This window comes from Magnolia sinica, chromosome 17 (genome assembly GCF_029962835.1).
Source record: "Magnolia sinica isolate HGM2019 chromosome 17, MsV1, whole genome shotgun sequence".
NCBI lineage: Eukaryota > Viridiplantae > Streptophyta > Magnoliopsida > Magnoliales > Magnoliaceae > Magnolia > Magnolia sinica.
Window position 1 is genome coordinate 4,188,012 of NC_080589.1, and position 9,152 is coordinate 4,197,163.

At 40.7% G+C, this 9,152-nt stretch overlaps 1 non-coding gene across 1 annotated transcript; it reads left to right on the forward strand.

The window, feature by feature from the left end:
- Positions 1-5,983: 5,983 nt before the first annotated feature.
- Positions 5,984-6,090, forward strand: LOC131232112 (small nucleolar RNA R71). The gene has a single exon (XR_009164715.1). It is a non-coding gene; the product is annotated as a small nucleolar RNA R71 (small nucleolar RNA).
- The last annotated feature ends 3,062 nt before the right edge of the window (positions 6,091-9,152 follow it).

A 9,152-nucleotide genomic window follows, 5' to 3' on the forward strand; every position in this document is an offset into this window, starting at 1 on the left:
GGTGTCATCAGAGCGTCAAATCCATGGTTTAAGCACCATTTTTCAATTCATGCTTGTAAATACACTCTGCATCATAAACACGATTAAATCAGGCTATTAAACGGTATCAATGATTGTAAATCCATGCAATAACTGGGTCTGATATGCAATATTTGACCCTCAACATAACCCCCAACCAGCATTTTGCTAGTCCCGAGCAAAATATGCGAAAAGTAAGTTGAGAATTACAGAACAATTTCTATAAACTCGAGTGATTTTTGTAGAATAATCCAGATATGAGAATTCTCAGATTCATGAATGTTGGATATTACTTTCTCCTAGACTCAAGCGCACGGTAAACTTCATAATCAAGTTCAAAGTATTATTCCATTAATTAGAAAAATTCTAATCATTGAGATCTATGAGCATACAGTATAATCTCAGCTAATCATCATTAAAATTCACTTCTCTATTTCAGGATATCACTGGTAACCAATAAAAAAATTCATGATAACCAAAACTTGCCTCAAAGATCATCTTTTCATTCCTTCAGCTTTTGATTTTTCCATTAAAAGTGACACCAATAAGGGGAATCAAATCCTCACCTACAGGGAGCAAACCTATGATGAAGACTGTACACCCAAATTTTTCACATATCATTTATAGGGAATTAAATCTACACCTATAGGGAGCAAACCTATGGTGTAGACCATTCGCCCAATCCTTTCAATTTCTCAGGTTAGTTCCTTTCAAGCTTAGTGAGTACTAAGTAAATCCTTCAATATCAAACTGAAACCTTAATGTGAAAGCGAGATGTGACATGTGAGATCATAACTCAATCAATGTTTACAACTTCTAATCTTGGATTAACAATTCAAACTTAACTATGAAATCCAACAGATACTGAATCCAAGCGTCTTAAATTACCAACATCACGTATCTTGAAATTCTAAGTGACCTAGATGGCCGTCAAAATCCCTTCAAATTCACAAGAAAGTCCAAAAAAAATATCAAAAATTTTCACAATTTTTGCTCAAGACCATGAAAATGCTGATTAGGAAACCTAATCTCCCACCCCAACTAAAACTACATTGTCCTCAATGTAAAAAAAAAAGCATGCAATGCACATGGGACAACAAAAATATAAGAGTGATGGAAAGAGAATACCTAGACGAAAGAATCAAAAGACTTTCCAAAGATATCTACGTAAGATCGGGTCAGCACATGAGAGAAACCAACAGAAGTAAAATAAAAATAACAAAAATGAAATCCTATTCCTATGAAAACAGGAAACCTACCTATACCTCCATCAGACTAGGAGATCAATCCTGGTAAACAGGATCAGTCAGAGGTATGGACATGTCCTCTGAATCAAATTTCTCGACAAATGGCTTTAAGCGATGTCCATTTACTTTAAACTCCTTGCCATTGTCGGGGTCTCTTATCTCGACGGCCCCATGAGAGTAAGCGGTGATAAAAGTAAAAGGGCTGGTCCAACGAGATCGAAGCTTACCCGGAAAGTGATGTAATCGAGAGTTATACAAGAGGACTTTCTGGCCTGGCGTGAATGATTTTCGTAAAATATGTTGGTCATGAAACACCTTCATCTTATCCTTGTAAATTTTCGAGTTCTCATAAGCGTCGTTCCGGATTTCTTCGAGTTCATTTAACTGAAGTTTGCGTAGCGAGCCAGCGCTGTCCAGAGATTGAAATTAAGATTTTTGATCGCCCAGTACGCTTTATGTTCCAGCTCCACATGCACGTGGCAAGCTTTCCTATAGACAAGTTTAAAGAGAGACATTCCAATAGGGGTTTTAAATGTAGTACGGTACGCCCATAAGGCATCGGTCAATCGAATTGACCAATCCTTACGGTCAGGGTTAACCATTTTTTTCAAAATGTGTTTGATCTCCCTATTAGAAATCTCAACTTGCCCGCTTGTCTGTGGGTAGTATGGGGTGCTCACCTTATGAGAGATGCCGTATTTCTTCATTAAACTCTCAAATGGTCTATTACAAAAGTGTGAGCCCCCATCACTAATGATAGCTCGAGGTATTCCAAATCGGGAAAGGATGTTTTTTTTTAGGAATTTAATGACCGTGCGATGGTCATTAGTTCGACATGGAATCGCTTCGACCCATTTAGTGACATAGTCTACGGCAAGCAAAATATATAAATTCCCAAAAGATTGGGGGAATGGCCCCATGAAATCGATGCCCCAGCAATCAAATGCCTCGATGATAAGAATGGGGTTCAAAGGCATCATATTTTGACGGGACAACGCTCCCAATTTTTGACAACGCTCACAAACTTTGCAAAACTCGTGAGTATTCCTGAACATAGTGGGCCAGTAAAAGCCACACTGCAAAATCTTGGCCATGGTCTTTTTAGCAGAAAAGTGACCACCACAGGCCTGTGAGTGACAAAAGGAGATGATACTTTGATGCTCATCGTCTGGCACACATCTCCTCAGGATTTGGTCTGGGCAATATTTAAACAAATACGGATCATCCCGAAAAAAGTTACGTACCTTGGTGAAAATTTTCTTCTTATCTTGCGCAATCCAATGTGTTGGTATGGAACTGTGGCAAGATAATTAGCAATATCGTGAACCAAGGTGAATGGGAGACTCGAAACAATTGTTCATCGGGAACATGTCATTGATATGTGTTGTTTCAAGGGAATCGGAGGGATTAAGGCGAGAAAGATGGTCACCACTACGTTCTCTACTCCCTTTTTATCTTTTATCTTTAGGTCAAATTCTGGAGTAGGAGGATCCATCGTATCGGCGGGGCTTAGCATCATTCTTAGCAAGAAGATACTTGAGCTGCATGATCAGTGTAAATGATCATCTTGGATCCAATCAAGTAGGACCTAAATTTGTCCAAGGCGAACACTACGGCTAAGAGTTCTTTTTCCGTAGTCGAGTAGTTCACTTGGGCGGGATTTAGAGTCCTACTTGCGTAGTGAATGACGTAGGGTTTCTTATCTTTTCGCTGGCATAGAACCGCCCCAAGAGCATAATCAGACGCGTCGCACATAAGTTCAAAAGGAATGCTCCAATCGGGTGGCTGTATGATAGGTGCACTGGTCAACATGCACTTAAGCTTAGTGAAAGCTTCCTGACATGGTTCAGTCCACTCGTATGGTGCATCCTTTTGAAGTAGATTACATAGAGGACGAGAGATGAGACTAAAGTCCTTTATGAATCTTCTAAAAACCCGGCGTGTCCTAGGAAGGATCGCACGTCCCTTATGTTCTTGGGTGGAGGTAGGTTAGAGATAAGATCGATCTTTGCCTTATCCACCTCGATTCCTTTGGATGAAATAATGTGTCCAAGGACAATTTCCTTCGAACCATGAAATGACATTTCTCCCAATTAAGTACCAAGTTCTTTTCTTCACATCTCTTCAACAGCATGCATTTAAGACTTTCCAAGCACTCGAAAGATGAACCGAAGACAGAGAAATCGTCCATGAAGACCTCTAAATATTGCCCTACCATGTCGAAAATATGCTCATCATACATCGCAAGGTGGCAGAGCATTACATAGTCCAAACGGCATCCTTCGGTAAGCAAAGGTGCCGTAGGGACATGTAAACGTAGTCTTTTCTTGATCTTCAGGGGCGATCTCTATCTGGTTGTAGCCCGAATACCCGTCAAGGAAATTGTAATAGGAATGACCAGCTAACCTTTCCAAGATCTGATCAATGAAGGGCAAAGGAAAGTGGTCTTTCCTCGTGACGGTATTTAATTTTCTGTAGTCAATGCACATCCTCCAACCAGTAGTGACTCTAGTCGGCACGAGTTCATTCTTGGCATTGGCTACGATGGTGATCCCGGACTTCTTAGGAACCACCTGAGTTGGACTCACCCATTGAGTATCAGATATAGGGTATATGATACCCACATTCAATAGTTTAAGAACCTCGGCCTTAACCACTTCCTTCATGTTTGGATTTAGTCTACGTTGTGGTTGCCGAGCGGTCTTCGCATTATCCTCAAGATATATGCGGTGAGTACAAATCGAGGGGTCGATTCCCTTGAGGTCCGCGATTGTCCATCCAAGGGCTCCCTTATGCTCCAGGAGAGTAAATATGAGCATACTCTCTTGTTCTTTCTCAAGGTGGGCAGAAATCACCACCGGGTATGTCTCATCTTGACCTAAGTATGCATGTTTTAAATCAGAGGGCAAAGATTTTAGGTCAAGCTTCGGTGGCTTGAGGTTAGACGGTAGAGGCACTTCATCAGTTTGGGGTAACTCTTCAAATTGTGGCCTCCACCGATTAACTTCAAGCACCGGTACCGCATCAAGCATGGCACACGTCTCCCTAATTATGTCATCATCAAACTCATAGGAGTGGGCCATGCACGTCTCTAGAGGATCAGAGGATAAGGTAAGGGGTATCCTGTCATCCACGAAAGTATCGATCATGTTAATATCGTAGATATCGTCATCTTCCTCTATCCGTCTGGCTGTGTTGAAAAAGATATTCATTTCTAATGTCATGTTCCCGAAAGACATACTCATGACACCATTCCTGCAATTGATAATTGTGTTTGAAGTGGCAAGGAATGGGCGACCAAGAATGACGGGAATCTGAGTGCTTGTGTTACCGATGGGTGATGAAATCAACTGGGTAGTAAAATTGATCAACCTGGACCAATACATCCTCAATTATCCCTCTTGGTATACGAACAGAGCGATCAGCAAGTTGTAGTGTGGTTAAGGTGGGTTTTAATTCACCTAAGCCCAACTGTTTATATACCGAGTAGGGGATAAGATTAATACTCGCTCCTAAGTCAAGAAGTGCGTGATCAATTCGATGGTCCCCAATTACACATGATATGGTTGGGCTACCGGGGTCTTTGAATTTTTACGGCACATCTTGCTTTAGGATGGCACTCACTTTCTCAGTCAGGAAGATTTTCTTTTGAATATTTTGCTGTCTTTTGGTCGTACATAAGTCTTTCAGGAATTTGGCATATGAAGGTATTTGTTTCACGGCATCAAGTAGTGGAATGTTGACCTTCACTTGTTTCAATACCTCTAGAATATCTTGAGAGTCAGAGAGCGATTTTGGTGCAACCAACCATTTGGGAAATGGAGCAACCGACTTTCCTTGAGGTTCCGGTTCTAACTCTGGTGGGGCATGGCTAGATCCATCTTCTTTATCCACTTCCGGGTCCTTAGGCTTTTCAGCCATAACCGGAATGGTTTTGTCAATGATCTAAGAGTGGTGATGGATTTAGCTTGCTCCATCTGATTTGAAGAGCTTGGGTCGCTAACTTTATATTGCGGTTTAGGATTAGAAAGAGGTTGGGAAGCTCCTTGTTCCCAATCGTATGTTCACCTTAAGTCCTTGTATTGCTTTTGTTAGGTCTTGGAAGGCTGTAGCATACCCCGATTGAAAAACTCTTGCTTTTGAAAATGTTTGAACCGAATCCTCTTGAGGTTTCTCTTGAGTTGGATTTTGATTTAGGTAACCTTGAGGAGTAGCGGTTTGTCCATTCCTCCAACGAAAGTTTGGATACACTGGGCCAGGATTGTATGTGTTAGAGGTGGGCCCACCGAAAGGTCTTTGGTAATTGCTTACTGACATTGGATTGCTCATTTAATACCTCTTGAAAGGCGGAGATAGTTGCAGTTTTCAGTAGAATGAATGTTGCAACCACAGATGCTACAAACAATTTCCTTAGCCTTATCCTTCTTAAATTCCATGGCCTCGAGTTTCCTAGTGAGATTAGCTACCTTAGCATTAATATTATCGTCTTCTCTCAGGAGATACATTCCACCCCTTTCCTTGGAATGAGTCGGCCTAGACGTAGTACTAGGTCTAGGGGAGATGTCCCATGTTTGTGTGTTCTCAGCAAGTTTATCAAAGTAATCCCACACTTCATCGACTCCTTTATTCATAAACTCCCCATTACACATCGTCTCGACTAATTGGCGCATGGGAGATGTCAGTCCATCATAGAAAAGTTCGTGATGCGCCACGTTTCAAAACCATGTTGTGGGCATGAACTGACAAGATCCTTGAACCGCTCCCAACATTGGAAGAATGTTTCATCTTCCCTTTGGGCGAAGTTCATGATCGACTTTCTTAGGGTGTTTGTCTTATGGTATGGAAAAAACTTCTTAATGAACTCCCTTGTCATGTCATTCCATCTGCCAATTGATCGAGGACGTAGTGAATGTAACCACGTCTTGGCTTTCTCTTTCAAAGAAAAGGGAAAGAGTTTCAACCTGACCGTGTCATCAGACACGTTAAGAAAGTATAAGGTAGCTATGATCTCGTCAAATTCTTTTAAATGTAAGTAAGGATTCTCTGACTTAAGCCCATGAAATTTAGGGAGGAGTTGGATCACCCTTGGCTTGATATCCATGTGTCCTGCATTCTCAGGAAAAACCATGCATGAGGGCGTACTCACCCCCTCCGGTTGTAAGTAATCTCGTAAGGTACGAGGCGGGGTGCTTGATGCACCTCATTCTCATCTTGAATATCTTCTACCCTAGGTTGGGGTAGGAGAGGTTGATTTTCAGCCATATCCTCAATTAACTCGGGGATTTCGAGCGGTGTCTAGTCCTACGATGGACGGTTAACCCCTCAACTAATCCTCCTTGAGCTGAAGAGACGTCGAGTGTTGTCACGAGCCCACTTGGGCATGAAACACTCGCAGCCCTCAATCAAATTCTAAACCTAATCCTAAGAAGGGAAATAAAAATCTAAACAGAGAAAGAGGGTTGGAAGGAAGTTACCAAATTGGAGTCCCTAAATTGAAACCTGCAAAATAGAACAAAACAAGTTAGTTTCTAAGAATAGCAAGCCTATAAAATTCCTAAGAAGAGAAATATAGAAATAAAAAGAAACAAGGAAGAATTCCTAAATTAGAAAGTAGAAATTTAGAAAGAGCGTACCGAATTTAGAAATTTCTAATAAGCCTACAAAACAGAAAAGTTAGTTTCTAAACAGAAAGTCTTAAAATAGAAAATTTCTAAAAATAAAATAGGAAACAAAATTAGATTCTAAAAGAGTTAGAATTAGAAAAAAAAAAAGGAATCCTAACCTAGAAATAGTAAGGAAGAGAGAAATTACCAATTTAGAAACCTATCTCAGAATCCTACAAAATAAGAAAGTTGGATTAGTTTCAAAAAAAAAGAAGAGAAAACTATCTAAAAATAGAAAGTTATTTAAATAGAAGATTTTTAAAAATTAAAGGAAAACCTGGAATTAGAAAATTCTAAAATAAATCCTAAAAAATCAGAAAAGTCCTAATCTTAAACTAATCTTAAAACCAGTTATCTTCAGGAAACGTAGCCGTCAATCCCCGGCAACGGTGCCAAAAACTTGTTCACACCCCAAGTGTAGGGTTGTGATGTAGTAATAAACTCGGTAAGACCGAGGTTGAATCCACAGGGACTGAAACCTGTACGTTATCCGAAAATAACCAGATCTAGAACTAGGCTAAGATGAAATCTAAAGCAATTGTGATTTGAGGAATAATGGTGAAATATTAATTTAAACTTAAAGAATTCAGAGAAAGGGAACTATGGATTCAGAGGATCCACTTGTAGAGATCAGGGAGATCTTATGCCTGCTTCATGGATATTATACTGAACTTACTTGATATAGTTTTCAAGAGATGAAAGGTATAAGAATTAGGTATGATTCCATCACAAATCCATGCCTAAGAGACAAGGTAAACAACAGAACTTAGACCAATCCATAACCAACTAAAAGATGTATGAGTGTTAGGAAGGATTCCATCATCCAACCATGTCTATGAGACGATGGCGAACAACAGGGTTTTCAAACATCAAAATAAAAGGAAAGAAATTATTCAAGCCATCACAGATCTACTGTAATTTAAATCACAACAAACCATTAATGACTAAAAGAATTTCTTAAATCAAAACAAAGTCAATTAGTTCAGTTCAAATCAAACCTGTAGAAGCTCCCATCACGCCACAAGCTTCACCTCTTAGCCCTAGCTAAGGAATTTAGCCTAACATAATCATAGAAAAAAAGAAGAAAAATAAAGAAAAAATACATAAAAATTCCAAACACTTCTCTCTCCGCCTCTCTCTCTCTATCTGACGTCCCTTATTCAAGCATACCCTCTTCTCCACGTTTGGAACTCTTTTTATAGCTTTTGGAGTGGTGGAAATCGGATTTGGGAAGCTATCGCACGCGCAACAAAACCTTTTCGCAGCCAAGTTCGGGCTTCATAACTCTCGCGTTCCTTACATTATTTCGTAAAATCGGCGTCTCTTGGAAGTATTTTGGTGGCTTACACGATGGACGGTTGATTTGCCATATGATCAAAGATGGTGGGCCACAATCGCCTGAAAAATCCAATTTCGCGGACGTGCTAGCCTTTCGCATGTCCGGCGACGTGATCGGTGGGCCCCACGGTGGTATTTTAGGGAAAATTCACCCCGCCCATTAGATTCAGGACGAAATTTCATCAAGAATGAGTGGTTTTGAACGTCCATCGACGCGCCCAGAGAAGAAATCAACTCAAAAATTATTTTAAATCACTTGTCTTATGTTTGTGGCCTCTGTATCGCGCACGTGTGCTTTCATGGGTCCAAAAGTTCAGCAAGGTTTTGAAGTAATCGAGGCCCTCTACACGATGGAGGGTTTGGATTGTCCACTGGGACAATGTGTGGGGCCCACTAGCGTCCGCAAAAACGGACAGCGTCCGTCCGTTTCGCTGCGTGAAACAGCAATTGCCGTATTTGGGAAGAAGACGCGGGTCAGCAGCGCTGACCCGCTTTAGTTAATTTGGTGCGGCTCGCATACGTGTACACGTGCAGTGTACATGCCTCACATACAAGCCCCACTGTGATGTGATTCAAAAATCTGATCCAGTCATTTACTTTCTCATCTTGTTTAAACCGTCGAGACCAAAGTTGAGACAGTTCCAGATATCAGGTGGGCCCAGAATCAACGGTTTATGGGCTGATCTGTCAGTTGGGGTACTTCCATAATGATTCGAGGGCTAAATTTTGATATGTACGGTTAATTTATGGCCCTCAGGCCATATATAAAGTTTTGAGCCAACCAGATGACGAGAACTATGTGATCTTGCATTTTTCACCAATTTCGGGCCTCTTTAACGTGAATAGCTTGATTTTCTCGGATCTCTAGTGTGTAATTCCATCGATC